The following is a 9,093-nucleotide window of genomic DNA, read 5'->3' on the forward strand; positions in this document are numbered from 1 at the left end:
GATCTTATGGTAGGGAGCTAAGTCAAGATTCAAATACAGTAAATCTCTAATTTCTAGAACTTAAACTCTAAACTCCTACATTCAACACTTGTTTGTTTTCTTTGAGATATATATATATATATATATATATATATTGTGTGTGGTACAGGGGATTAAACCAGGGCCTTGTATGAATTAGGCAAGCACTCTACTGCTGAGCTACACCCCCACCACAAGCTTTTTTTAAAAGACCTGTGAAAATAGAGGACTTCTTTCAAAGTTAATAAGGAGAAAAAACTCACAAAGTAAATAGATGCCATTAAGCATAATGAGTTCTACTATTGAGACAGAGGAAATGACAAATGTTACATAATGGTGCCAGAGATAATTTGATGGCATAAAGTTTGTAAATATTAAAAAAATAATACTTCTCATTTCAAACAAAATGTACAAGTCTGAAACTTTGGTTTTGGAAACCAAAGTTTATCAATAGCCATGGAGAAAACAGAAAAACTTTTTAAAAATGAAAACTATCCTCCTCAATATACAAGACCAGACAGCTTTATAAGCCAATCTTTTGAAATTCTCAAGGGACAGAAAATTTCTAGGCCATTATGACATTTATAAAAATTCTAAGCAACAGTATTATACATTATCAGGTATAGTAAAATATCACCTTGTTTTTCTATGGCTAAACCCAACCACATTGAAAATAGCCATATTATTTCAGGGGCCTATTATTGTAGACAATAATCATTTTCAGATAGACAGAATTTCCTTCCCTTCATCTCCTGGTCTTGAAAGCATTTACCTTCAAAGGACTTAATTATGTGTATTCATAGTGTGGTGGTGTGAGCTGTCTCCAACATTCTCCTCCCAGAGCTGCTTGGCATCTACTTTTGGGGGTACAATCCCAAGTATAGCCATCTTACACAATGTCACCTTCCATGTCTTGGCTTACTTTTTCTGACTTTTGATCGTAAGTTTCAACGTTCTCTGCCCAAGTCCCTTTCTCACAAAGGGACCGTGAATATTGCCTTCACAGTACTCAAACCACCAGGAAGATTTGGCTGCTTCATCAAAAGTTCTTAGAATACAATTTTTCTCCATTTAAAATGTTGGTCTGGGGCTTAACATAGATAGCTTTTAAAATGTTGAGATATGTTCCTTTTATCCATAGTTTTTCTAGTGCTTTGAACATGAAGGGGTGCTGTATTTTGTCATATGCTTTTTCTGCATCTACTGAGATGATCATATGATTCTTATGTTTAAGTCTATCAGTGTGATGAATTACATTTATTGATTTCTGTATGTTGTGTAGTTCTCTGTGAGTCTGGGTCATTCCTGCCTCCTAGACATTGGGCAGAGGTTTTACTCAAAATTCCATTCGTTTAAAGTCAAAGAATTCTTCTGGGCTCAGCATATTCTGGGGCAACACACCAGACACTAAGAACAGACCTCTTGTAATCTCAGATTCCCAGTATTTCCTGGGAGATCATCACCATCCTCTTTCTCTTTCGGGAGCTAAAGGGACTTAATAGTGTGGGCTCTGAACGTAAGGGTGGAGAGAATTTTTCCCTTCTCAGATATTCTACCAGCATCCACTGCACTCACTTCCTCTCCATCTCGAGAGAACAGAGAGAGAACAGAGAGGAGCTCTGTCCAGAGAGAAGACCATTCAGAAGCTTGGAAACTAGAACCATGGTGGCAGGGAAACTAGTTATGTTTATTTATATACCCGGTCAGATCATTTCTTAAACTGACCGTGATCTTTTAACTGCAAAACTAAGGACTTCAGGCTTTTGTTTCTCTACTTTCGTTATGATAGGAAATTAAAAGAGAAAAAGAGTTTATGGACTCATTTGAAAACAATTGCTAACACTATTTAAATTCTTCTAGAAAATAAAAATGAAAACACTGGAAAGTTCCATTTTTAGCAACCTACCATAATTTGAAACCACAATCATGAATATAAACAGCATGCAAAAATATACATGCAATGTCAATATATCTGAAACAGTTTATTTAAAGAAAAAATAATCTACCAAATTGGATTCCAGGTATGCGATATACTTCTTATATTTTGTGTAATTTTTTTTGTATTAAGCAAGTAAGTATTGAGCAAGTCACTATGTGAGGGGGTATGGCACATAAAGACAATTATATAGTCTTTAAAAATATTAAAATATGTTTGGAGAAACCTACAAAATAAACAAAATAAGAAATGTAAATAATTCCTGATATGCATGAGAACCATTTAAAGATACTAAATTGCTTTTCAATTGAATTATATATATATAGGTGCTAGGTGTTCAAAGAAAGTCAAATCATTTTACTTTAAGGTGGTAGAAGATATAAGAAAAATAATTGCAAATCTGCTTGTAAACTGAATTCAAACAGCATAAATAATCTTAGAAGAAAAGAGATATATTAATTTATTAACAATTCAGATTTAAATTCCACATCATGTTAGCAAAACGTGAAAGTTGGAAAAGGAAAAACTTTTACTAAATTCATTGAATCAAATAGAGAGAATTCAAAACATACCATTTTACTCTCAACTCTGACTATTATAGAAGTGGCAGTAGTAGAAGAAGGCTTGACAAAGAGGGACAGTCTGAAAGCAGACTTAAAAATGAGTTGGGCATGCGGATTAAGGGTATTTCAGGTTGGTAAATTATCAAGAAGAAAGGCTGAATATACACATGCTCTGTCTTCCAGTAATGAAAGAGTAAAATATTATGATTTAGAGACACTGCAATTAATACTTGTACCCCTGAGGTAATGTTAATTTAAAATACATACAGTGTGTAGTATATCCTTTCACATATTCAGCGGGCAAAACAATTTAGAATATCTTTCTACATGAGGAGGCATCTTGTTCTGTGTGAATAATGAGATTTATTGGCTGTAAGTTCAGTGTATGCTTCCTGAACACTTAGCGCCAGAGTACTAGTAAAGCCCCTCCTGCTTTCTCTTGATTTTTCTCTCCTAAAATGTAACTGCAAAAAAGAAAAACAAGTCAGCTCCTCTGCCATTGGCTTTACCTCTATTTTCTGAACCCAGATCCTGGATCCTTTTTGACTATCCTCATCAAGAAATAATCAATCTAGGCCTGAGGTTATAGCTCAGTGATAGAAGAAATGACTAGCATAAACAAGACCCTAGGTTCCATCCCCAACACCACCCCCACATATGCATTCGCAAGCGAGTGCGCGTGCACACGCACACACACACACACACACACACACACACACACAAATCAATCAACATAGAGATAAAATTGTTGCCAAAAGTTATGTAGAAGTGAATTCAAGTATAGTGGAACTTTTACAAAATGAACTTGAACCTGGGGAGGAAAACTGTGCTGCATCGAAAATATTTTTTTTTCCTCCACATAAACATGAATAGTTTGTCTAATTGAGCTGTGGATTCCTTGGGGGCACAAAGACTCAATATTTATAGTTTGTTGTGTATACAATACGGTTAGTGGGAACTCCTCAACAGCTCCAGGGATGAAATTACTTAGCTGTTTCAGATGGGAAACATAACAAAGTGAGTTCTCTACTCAAGGAGTACAGACAGAAGACTGTCCACCTGTTCAGAAGTTGTAGGACACTCTCCTCCTTGCCTACCTCTCTCACCTGCTGAAGGTGGTCCGGTATCCTACCCCTGTATTTCTGATGTCTGGTATATCTCTGAACCCAGTGCATCCCTCTCTCCCTTACACAGATCTCTGTGCCTAGCTAGTAAATCTAAACAATGTTTACTTTTTAAATGTCTACTCTGCTTTGCCTCAGTTTCCTTTATTCCTTCCAGGAGGGCATTATAAAGGCATCTGCTCTTACTCTTCATCTACTTCATCTCTCTTATCTTTTCTCAAAGTCCCATTTTGTCATTGTTATTAGTCCAACATATGCACTTCCTCTCCAGATATTGATTAATTACTTGGTTCTGCATAATACAAAAGGGTTACTGACTCTACTTAAAAAATAATGAGAATTGTGACTTCCTGCAAGAATGAGTAGAAAGCAGATAAACTTTTGCATGACAGATTGAGAAAATAAACACTTTATTAGACTGTTTCCACAGGGATGCAAATGAAACAAGTGATAGATCACCACCAACTGAATTACAAACACTATTTATGTTTGTAACATCCATTATTATACATATGACCATTTTTTTGCAGTCACATTTGAAATTACTGTCTTGGTCCAAGGGAGCATAGAAAATGCCTGTTGGATCAATAATGTATCCTTTTAAGCTAACCCCAACTCCGAACAGTGTGGTTGCCAATATGGTAAAGCCTGGAATATGCAGGGCTCGCTCCATCAGGGTATTTGAGGTCAATACCAGCACAAATAGCAGCAGATGGGAAACATAACAAAGTGAGTTCTCTACTCAAGGAGTACAGACAGAAGACTGTCCACCTGTTCAGAAGTTGTAGGACACTCTCCTCCCTGCCTACCTCTCCCACCCCCTGAAGGTGGTCTGTACTACCCTCTATCCCACTTGCTGTTCCATGAACACATAAGAGATGGGTTCTAGAAGTATTTGAAACACCATCTGAAATCTGCATTCACTTTAATTCATTTGGTTTTTCTTAGCTCTAGTAGGTTGACTCTACTTAATCTCATTCTGAATTTTACTCCCCATCCATTCAGGGTGAGCAAAGTAGACTTCCCCACTTAAAGTTTGAATCATGTCTCTGAAATTTTAAAAACAAAGTTAAATTGGACTGTGTAGCTGATGTTATGTGGACATCTTTCCATTTGTTTATGCCTCTATTACAGGATTGTTGCATTAGTTATTTTGTATCTTCTGAGCTCATGGGTTTATTGAGATAGGGGTCATGGCTTATTCACTTCTGTTGACATAGCACCTGGAACAGGTGATGCCTGAAACATGCTTAATAAATAAGCAAATGGAAGTGTGAGGAACAAAGGAGGAGAAAAAGCATTTCCATCCATCTATGATGTGATGAAATGTGAGGAGGCAGGAAAGAGCAAAACATATTTGGAATAAAGGCATTTCTCCAGCTTGTGTGAAGGTTGTAATATGTGTCTTAGGAAAAGTTAAATGTGGTCAAATTTAAATGCCAGATTCGATGCCAGATTTGGGAGTATTTATTCTATGGATAGTAGGAAGTTTGAACATTCTCTAACAGAAGCATGCCACTGGGGAAGTAAGTAATACTCTTGGAAGATTAGTCTATCTGCAGAAGGCAGGGCCTGTTAGGGAAGAACTGGAGATTGGAAGGTGAGAGAAAAAGCCTAACTATAAAGCAAGGTGAAGCCTGACCTGGAGTGGTGGTATCAGAATAGGAAAGGAGGGAGGATGACATGAATGTTTTTAAGGAAAAAACCAATAGGATTTCTCCTGGGTTTGGAGAACAAGAAAGAGCTGTTAATAATGAAATTCCGACTCAATCAAGATAACAAGAGCACCTAACTCCTAGACCTGGGGCTAGGTGACTGGGTAGGTGAGGAGGAATTGAATGTGGATTATAAAAATTAATTTTAAGGAGGTTGGGAAATATGAATGTAAATGTCTCAAACACAGTTTAAGATGAAGAACTAAAATTCTAAGGAGAAAATTGGATCAAAGATAATTATTTGGTAGTAATCAACATAGAAGTGATAACTGATTTTTTTTTTTTGAGAATGGAGAGATACTGTAAGAACAGAAGTAAAATTTTAAATTTAGAGTCATCTATGTTAAATTTGGTCATTTGTGGGATTCTAAAATGTGCATGGAAAAATAAGATTATCTAGTTGATGTTTATGATTATCTCTCACATTATGCAAACAAATTAATTTGGTTGTAACCTCTTTATATACATATCTTAAATTGATTTAAGCTAAAGCAATGGGACTGAGGATGATTAAAGGGATTCCTTCCCCCGGAGTTTCCAATGTGGGAGGTATTTGGAAATCTAAGCATGGATGGTATTCTTATTTATTGTTTCCTTCTGCTCCCATACATATTTTGCATGAATATTTCAGGGTAACTGTCTTGGAGAAGATTTATTATTTGTCAGTTCCTAGCATTCTGTGTTATTATAATGTCATGAAATCTTAATGTCATTTTTTAAAAGTCATAGAAACAGTAAAACTTCTATACAAATAACATTATGTAGGTCACTCACATAATTCTTTGCTCATCTTCTGTCTCAATACCCTACAGGTATAAACCTCTTACTAAAATGTTTAATACTATTAACTGACACTGATAGAATGTCTCACAATGTGCTTTTACAAAATGTTTAAATTTGATGTTCATAATAAATCTGTCAGCATGACATTATTGTTATTATAATTGCCATCTTAAAGATGAGTAAAATGAATCTCAGAGAGATTAAATAATTTTGCAAAGATTTTTTTCCATATTAAAAAAATTCAAAGGCTCATTCATGGTCTCTCATATAGATACACAAAATATTCATTGGATGTAAAAAAAAAACATTGATCACTTCTACTTTTTAAATTTAAGGAAAAGATAGGAGTTAAGTTTACTAATAATTAATTTGCAGGCTGGTCCTTGAATGCTGACCAGTCTCCATATCAAATGGTCACATTCCCTGGTCCAGGAGATGACAGGAGCAGGCATGGGAGCCCCATAGTATAGGCGACATCACAGAGGCTTCTTCTTGCTTGCTCACTCTCAGGGTGCTATGTCATAAGCAGTTGGCCTGTGCCTGGTTCAATTTTATAATGGCTACTTCATTTTTGCTTTAACATTTTTATTGTTAAAAGGATGAGTCTTTCCATGTATGCTTGTGTATCCTTATGAATTCTGTTCCTATTCTACATCCCGTTTACCTATCTAGTAATCTAATTCAAAAACTGTGACAGAGACACTTGTTCTAGATTTTAGAATCCCTAAATTAGCTTCTTTTAAACCAAATATGCAAAGATATTCCTGCTAATTCAGTTTTTGCCATGTGACGATGTTTTAGATTCTTGACCATGATCTACTTTTAACCAAACTAGTCCCTTCAAAATATACATACAGAGACAGCCCATACAGAAAATGTGAATTGGAACAAAGACTGACAATGTTTAGTCAGCAAATAAGAAAATGCCACACCTGCCATGGCTTTCAAATGTGTGGGTTTTGTCATTAATTTCAAGATTCAATAATGATAAGAAGAGTTGTGTTAAAAGCTTGATCCCAGAGTGGTGCTCTTGGAAGGTGCTGTGGAACCTTTTGGGAAGTTTTTAGGTCATTGGGGACACATTCTTGTAGGGGATACTAGGCCTTAGCCTCTTCCTCTTCTCTCTTTGACCTCCTGGTCATGAAGTAAGCAGACTTGCTATCCTGTGCCCCCACCATAATGTGTTGCCTCATCACAGACACAAAAGCAATGAGCCAACCAATCATGAACTGGAACATCCCAAACTGTGTACCAAATAAATGTTTTCTCTTTATTATTTGATTATCTCAGATATTTTGTTATAGTGATGAAAACATACTAGTCTATAATTTGAATGATATAACCAATCAGTCTTACTATATAGTATGAAAAATTTCCATGACCATTGCACATTAAGAAATATTTAGAGATTTTATTATAAATTTAAAAATTAACTTTGTTTATGACATCCTAAGCACTTTGTGTTATGTGTGAAATTAAATTTGGCTTTTGTGTTGATGAATGAGGAAATAAATGAATTGAATTGCATTGTCACTAAAATCCGCTTAGGAATATATATTTTTTTAATCTCAGGCAATTCAGCTTGGTTATATATGTAATTTTTCTAGAAATCATTCTTATTAAACAATTTATTTATGAAAGATATATTATCTGTCTTATATTCTTTAGTGACTTTACACAAAAAGATGTGCTAAGTGGACTTCATTATTGAAATTGAATCTAGTGAATGATACCTACTTAGACTTTGATGAAACATTGATATTACAGCATGTGCTTATGTGTGGAAATTTGTTATAAGAAACATGTTTCATATCCTCAAGACTGCTCATTATGCCTCTTCTGATAATTTTTTTCTGTAACAGTAATGCCTGTTGGTTTGCAACTATATTGGCTATCTCATTTCAGCCATTTTACCTATGATAGGGTGAAGAACTAACTGCTTGTTACCTCTTGTTAAATATGAAATGTTAAAGGAGACTCTCAATAATTTATTTATTTTTTAAATATAAAGAAACAAATCATTTAATATGCAATCTATTTCATTTGGCAATGTGTAATTTAAATCAAGAGATAGACACTTATACACAAATAGAATATAACAAAAGGAAAATATGATTTAATAAGTGATCTCAGGTCTAGAGCTTTCCAGTTCTTCCAAATTTGTAGATCAGAGTGCTAAAAAGCATATGAGCATTTTGAAAAAAACACAGCTAGTCCTGGATAAACATCAGTATTTTGGGTAACATATGCACCAAAAAGAATCTACATGGAAGCAATAAGTGACCCAAACATCAACATTAAACCAATGAAGAATCAAATTTGAGCATTGTTCCTTTTAAACAGTCATTTTCATAGCTGCCATCTCTCACTTGTGAATTAGATACAGCATTTATCATGAAGAATCCCAATGAAGAAAATCTGCCATATGTGTGAAAAGCATGGTATAACTCTTTTTAACTGATATACCGTGGGTACATCCATCATGATAGATCAACTTGTAAAAAAACAGTATGCTTGTGACCACAGAAGCCATAGCATTTCTTTTCTAATTCTAGTTCATACATTCTCATTCCAGCCCATACATTCTGACCATCAGAAATTTCCTAGGAAGTCTGCCATTTTAACTCCACAAGCCTGGATATTTCCTTAAATACTGCATCTAGTTTTCTATCAAATGCGGGCTCTGACAGGTGCAGAGAAGAGGAAGTTGTGACACAGCTGAACTGGAGTCCTCTAATTTCATTAGTTTTTAGTAAAATTTTGTAAAGTACAGGATTGGTATGACTTCAAACATTGCTGAAATTGTTATAGAGCTTGTCTTCACATTCTATATACTTAGTGTTCAAATGGCTTGCTAATCTTTGACTAATCTCAAGGAAAAAAAATCCACGATATTTCATGAATAGTGGCAGTGGATGTATACCTATATTTTAAATAACTCACAATGCAACAGT

At 35.0% G+C, this 9,093-nt stretch overlaps 1 pseudogene; it reads right to left on the minus strand.

The window, feature by feature from the left end:
* Positions 1-8,274: 8,274 nt before the first annotated feature.
* Positions 8,275-8,758, minus strand: LOC144257324 (transmembrane protein 50B pseudogene; annotated as a pseudogene).
* Between the last annotated feature and the right edge of the window lie 335 nt (positions 8,759-9,093).

Source organism: Urocitellus parryii, chromosome 10 (assembly GCF_045843805.1).
Source record: "Urocitellus parryii isolate mUroPar1 chromosome 10, mUroPar1.hap1, whole genome shotgun sequence".
NCBI lineage: Eukaryota > Metazoa > Chordata > Mammalia > Rodentia > Sciuridae > Urocitellus > Urocitellus parryii.